Source organism: Mauremys mutica, unplaced genomic scaffold, assembly GCF_020497125.1.
Source record: "Mauremys mutica isolate MM-2020 ecotype Southern unplaced genomic scaffold, ASM2049712v1 Super-Scaffold_100095, whole genome shotgun sequence".
In the NCBI taxonomy this organism is placed as follows: Eukaryota; Metazoa; Chordata; order Testudines; family Geoemydidae; genus Mauremys; species Mauremys mutica.
In genome coordinates this window covers 283588-288936 of record NW_025423264.1, presented here as the reverse complement: position 1 = coordinate 288936, position 5349 = coordinate 283588, and the positions used below count along the sequence as shown (strand labels likewise).

The following is a 5349-nucleotide window of genomic DNA, read 5'->3' as shown; positions in this document are numbered from 1 at the left end:
TGATCCCGACTTTAGTTTTGAAACAGACACAGGCAGGCAGCAAGTCACCCTCAAACAGCAACACCACGAAAACCACAAAACCAGCCCAATGTTACAAACCTGCGGGGAATCACAGGGTCAAACACTCACGGCTGGAAGCCCCAGCAGCTGCTCAGGTGAGTGAGGTCCAGGCAGAGATTCCTGTCTCCCACCGGACCGGAAGCCCCCTCGGCGTCTCCTCCAGGTGAGTGCTGAGGGTGGGGGAGGGGAAGGAAGGCTGCAAAGCACATGTGCCTTCTCCCCCCTCCCCCCTCCTGACCTGCAACACCCAGGCGGCTGCCTCTGCCTCAGCCCTCAGCCGGCCAGTGTCTCTCGTTGCCTAGCAACAACAGCTGCTGCTTCTGGGACAGACGCTGCCTGCGCGGGGCCCTCTCAGGTGCGGGGCCCAATTCGGGGGAATCGGGCAAATCGACCTAAAGCCGGCCCTGCTTGCAGCCCTCCTCTTCCGCCCTGACTGATAGGGGGGAGTATTGAGCCTCCCTCCCTTAGGCCCTTCAGCATCCCTGGGGAACATCAACGCCGCCCAACTGACTTTGGGCCAGTAGGTCAACCAATAGGACTGCCTCCTAGGCCAGGCTGCAGCCCAGCTTCAGGACTCAGAGGAAATGGAGCTCGCATCCCCACCTACAGGACTCCAGGCACGGCCAGGCTTCTGGATCAAACATCCCCTCTTGTGCTCAAGTCACAACAGCTAGAGGGCAAAAGACAGGCTTTCATGGCCTTTGAGAAAGCAAGACAGAGCCTTGGAAGACCCAGCAGGGTTTGTGGCACAGGAATTGTCCTCAGATCCTACCGAGACTTCAGCTCAGATTTCAGGATTCAAAGTCCCGAGTGCTGCCCTTACACCATGGGACCAATAGGGAACCCCCAGACCTCTGCTGAGCTCTGGTGAGGATGACCCTGTGGGGGCAGCCCTGCATTTGCTCACCAAGTTGGCCTGCAGCAGTTTGCTGCAGCTCCCCCACAGGCCTTTCTTAATCCAGCTTGAGAGGCCAGTGGGCATGTGAGGAAGTTGCCCCTTCAGTCCCAGGCAGTACATGGCCCTTCCTAGTGAAAAGCCAAGTCCTGGGGAAAAAAGGTCAAATAACACCATAGAGAGATGCCTTCTTCCATTTTAAGAGGAATGGGTCCTGCTTCACCTGACCAGGAACTTGAACCCTGGACCCTCAGATTAAAAGTCTGATGCTCTACCAACTGAGCTAGCCAGGCTCACATATAAAAGAAACAACTTTTGTGCAGAAGAGAAACTCGTCATGAAAATGAGGGCAGGAAACAATACAGAAAACCTGCTACTCTCGCTCTCTTAGCAGTCCTAGCCCCAGCCTGCTCCTCCATCCGGTGCCCTGAGGCCTTATTCTTTTTTTAGTTAAATATCAAATCCAGGAGAAAACACAGTTATACAAAGCAAAACGAAATCACAAACAGAAATGTCATTGGAAATACAGAAATAAAAAAGGAAAATGCAATCTCTATCACTTTATCGTGTCGGGGCCATTCCTGTATCGAGAGCACCCGCTAAGGTCCCTGTGTGCTTACGAGAAACCTGGAGGAACTCATACCACAGCCTGAACATGAAACTCAACTGCTCCCAGGTGCTGCAGTAAAACCCTTTCCCTGCTGTGACGTTGCACTCCATGTGATTTTATGAAAATATGCTAATGAGTGTGAATATAAAGTGACTGGACTATGCTTCATGCAAAAGGTCTCTTGTAAGGTATCATTACAAAGCTTATAATCTACTGAGTGTGTTCATCCTATTTGTATGAACTGATCATTCCTGTATCTGAAACTAGAAATATGAACTATAACTCTGAGGTTCTGTTGTAATGATGCAAAGTGTGGGCCATTAATAGTGGTTTGGACTCTTGATGGCTCCCATTGACCAGGACAATAGACTGTAGATGGCTCTGTCCTGCACCATTTAATTTGGTCTTATTAAAATGTAACTAGCATGTTACACTTGTGTTTTTAAAGGTGGCTTCCCCAAGCAATCCCAAGTTGTTCTGCCCACAGCTGCACACTCTCCTGCACCCCAACCCCCTGACTGAGCCCAGCCCCTGCACCCAAACTCTCTCCCAGAGCCCAGCCCCTCTCCCTCCCTCAGCAAACTCCACCCCAGAGCCTTAGGCAGGTGTGTGTGGGGGGTGGGGCAGGACTTGGTCCCATTCTGGGCACCACCAAAAATTATACAAACCTGCCGCCCCTGTCCAGCCCAACCTTCTGCTGACGCACCTCAGCCCACACCCGTGCAGGGTTTGAAGCTTCCATTGCTTAAATTCCAGGACACCGAGGGATTTCAGCTCCCCTTTGCCCAGCGGGAACCTTCACCCCACTCCCAGCCAGGTTCTTGTCCATGGGATCACTGTAGGGGGCTGTGTCCCGCTGTGTCTTTTCTCTCTCTACGACAGGCCAGGGTGCAATAACTGGGGCATCTGAGCACCCAGGACCTTCTCTGGGGCTGCCATTCCCCTTCCCCTTCTGTGGTCTCGTCTGTCATTGACTCCAGCCTTTTTTCTATCCATCGTCAGCACCATCCCAAGCAAGCTGCACTCGCCTCAAAAAGACAGAGAGTCCTGTGGCACCTTACAGACTAACAGACATATTAGAGCATGAGCTTTCGTGGGTGAATCCCCACTTCGTCAGATGAATGTCGTGGAAATGTGCAGGGGCAGGTATAAATATTCAGGCAAGAATCAGTGTAGAGATAAGGAGGTTAGTTCAATCAGGGAGGATGAGGCCCTCTTCTAGCAGTTGAGGTGTGAGCATCAAGGGAGGAGAAACTGCTTTTGTAGTTGGCTAGCCAGGCACAGAATTCCCACTCCATTCATCTGACGAAGTGGGGATTCACCCACGAAAGCTTATGCTCCTGTACGTCTGTTAGTCTATAAGGTGCCACAGGACTCTGTCGCTTTTTACAGATCCAGACTAACACAGCTACACCTGTGATACTCAAAAAGACAGTGTCCCCTGGTGGGTGTAAATCACTGACCTCTCTCCTCTCTGAGCACTGACTGCCCCTAGGTTTCCTTGCCTCTCAGGCTTTGGCTACACTTGCATTTCAAAGCGCTGCCGCGGCAGCGCTTTGAAGCGCTAAGTGTAGTCAAAGCGCCAGCGCTGGGAGAAAACTCTCCCAGCACTGTCCGTACTCCACTTCCCTGTGGGGAATAACGGACAGCGCTGGGAGCCGCGCTCCCAGCGCTGGGGCTTTGACTACACTGGCGCTTTGTAGCGCCGCAATTTGCAGCGCTGCAGAGGGTGTGTTTTCACACCCTGCTGCAGCGCTGCAAATTTGTAAGTGTAGCCAAGCCCTCAGGCTGTGCAGATGGGACCTTTCCCTCCAGTGCTGGAGGATACGCCCTTCTCATCTACCATTGTCCCAAGCAGCACAGCGGGTGGGAATCTTAAATGTACCAAGGTGACTTAGGAGCAGAACCCCCCCTCCTCCCCCAGACCTTGCATGCAATTGGCACTTGCCCCTCACTGAGCAGGATTGAAACTCCTGCAGGGAGACTGCTGGGCCACATGCCCTCTGGGCATGAGCAAAGCAGCAGGGTGAAAAAAGAGCTGCTGGGGATTGAACCCAGGGCCTCATACATGCAAAGCATGTGCTCTACCACTGAGCTACATCCCCAGATAAGAAGCAAGTTACACTCAGAGCTTTCCTATTACCAGACCATCCAGTGGCCTAAGAGCAGCCTGGGGACACATTCCCTGCTCTGAGGGCCAAACCTGCTGTCCTGGAGGCTGCTGGTTCTTAGGGGTCACTTTGCAGCAGGGCCAGATTCGATGTGTGGGGCAGAGAGAGTGGGTGCCCTGGGATCAGGGTGCAGAGATGCACTCAGCCCTCTCCCCTGCAATGGGTGGGGGGTGCTGCCACCCCCTGCTGGAAGGGAATGGGAGGGGAGGGGCGCTGTGAGTCACTCAACACCTGACCCTGGTGGCAGAAGTGCTGTGGGGAGCTCCAGGTGTTTCTAGGATCTGCTCTTTCCACCAGCCTGTGAAGTCCAGCTTTCCACAGCACATTCACTGTGGTGCAATTGGGTCACTGTTTCCATGGCTGAGCAGCAAAGAATCACTCCCAGTTTCCCTTCTGTCTGCAGCAGGATTAGCCTGTGTTAGTGAATAATGAGGTGGATCTAATTGTAGATTGTTATTCATTCCCCACCTTGACAATTCACACTGTCCCTTTCCCATGCAGATTCCCAGCACCTCGGTGATCCTGGTAGCAGGGCCTGAGATTTTCAGGGTCCTTTTTCCCCTCCACCTGCAGTGAACTCAGCTTTTCCCCCATCCCAGACAATCCATGAAATAACAACAGGGGCATAAAGAAAGAGGGGAGGGAACATCTCACGGCCAGGGCTGGATGTGCCCAGAGCCCCCTGCTTGTCCATTGTTTCCATGGAATTTGGCCCCCTGCTTTGCACAAGGGACAGAGAAAGATCTTGCTGTTCCTGTGTCTGTGCAAGGAAAATTGTGCTTCCCTAGGAAAGAGAGGCGGGAAATGGCCCCATGATGGGACAATAGCCTCAGGATTAAGACCTAAGGACTCAGGCTGAGAACTGATAGAACTGCACTCATCTGGGATTTAACAAATTGTCTTCCATGGAGCAGGGCCAGATCCAGCGTTTTTGCCACCCCAAGCAGAAAAAAAAATAAAAAAGCTGCAGCTCTCCCTCTGCCGCTTTTGGCCTCAAGTCTTTCCCTCTGAGAGGGACCAATTGCTACTGAAGCCTCCCATTTCCATTGACCACCCCAGGGACCTGCTTGCTGTGCTTGTGCCTGGAACCAGCCCTGCCACGGAGACATTGCGAAGATGGGGGAACCAGGAAAATACCATGGATTTGTTTATGTTGTAAGTGAAGAATAACTGAAGCAGTTTTGGCTTAAAGTAACATTTTCCTGACTGGAAATTGAACCCAGGCTGTGCCAATGACAGTGCTAAATCCTAACCACTAGACCACCAGGGAGGTAATGATGCTATTTTTCTTCTCAGTTATGTTACACTTTCTTAGGCTACTTTCTAGCCAACTTCTGAAGCTGCTCCATTGTCCATTCCCTGAGGGGCTAAGAACAGAGACTGCAGGAACCCCTGTGCTCAGGGTCACAACCTGAGCCCAACCCAAGCCACTGAAACAAACACAAATGATGCTTCCTCCAGCAGGATCACAGAGCAACACAAAGAAAACCCATGAGGAACAATCCTCCTCTGCCTTCATTTACCCCATTGCAAACCTCTCAGCAGCCAACTCTTGTGGGAAGGACACTGAGCTGATAGGAGCTCTGGCATAGAGACCAAGGCAGTGGTGTTGC

At 52.3% G+C, this 5349-nt stretch overlaps 2 non-coding genes across 2 annotated transcripts; both read right to left on the bottom strand.

Moving 5' to 3' along the window:
• Window positions 1-1175: 1175 nt before the first annotated feature.
• TRNAK-UUU lies at window positions 1176-1248 on the bottom strand. Its single transcript has one exon. It is a non-coding gene; the product is annotated as a tRNA-Lys (tRNA).
• Window positions 1249-3598: 2350 nt separating this feature from the next.
• Window positions 3599-3670, bottom strand: TRNAA-UGC. The gene has a single exon. It is a non-coding gene; the product is annotated as a tRNA-Ala (tRNA).
• Between the last annotated feature and the right edge of the window lie 1679 nt (window positions 3671-5349).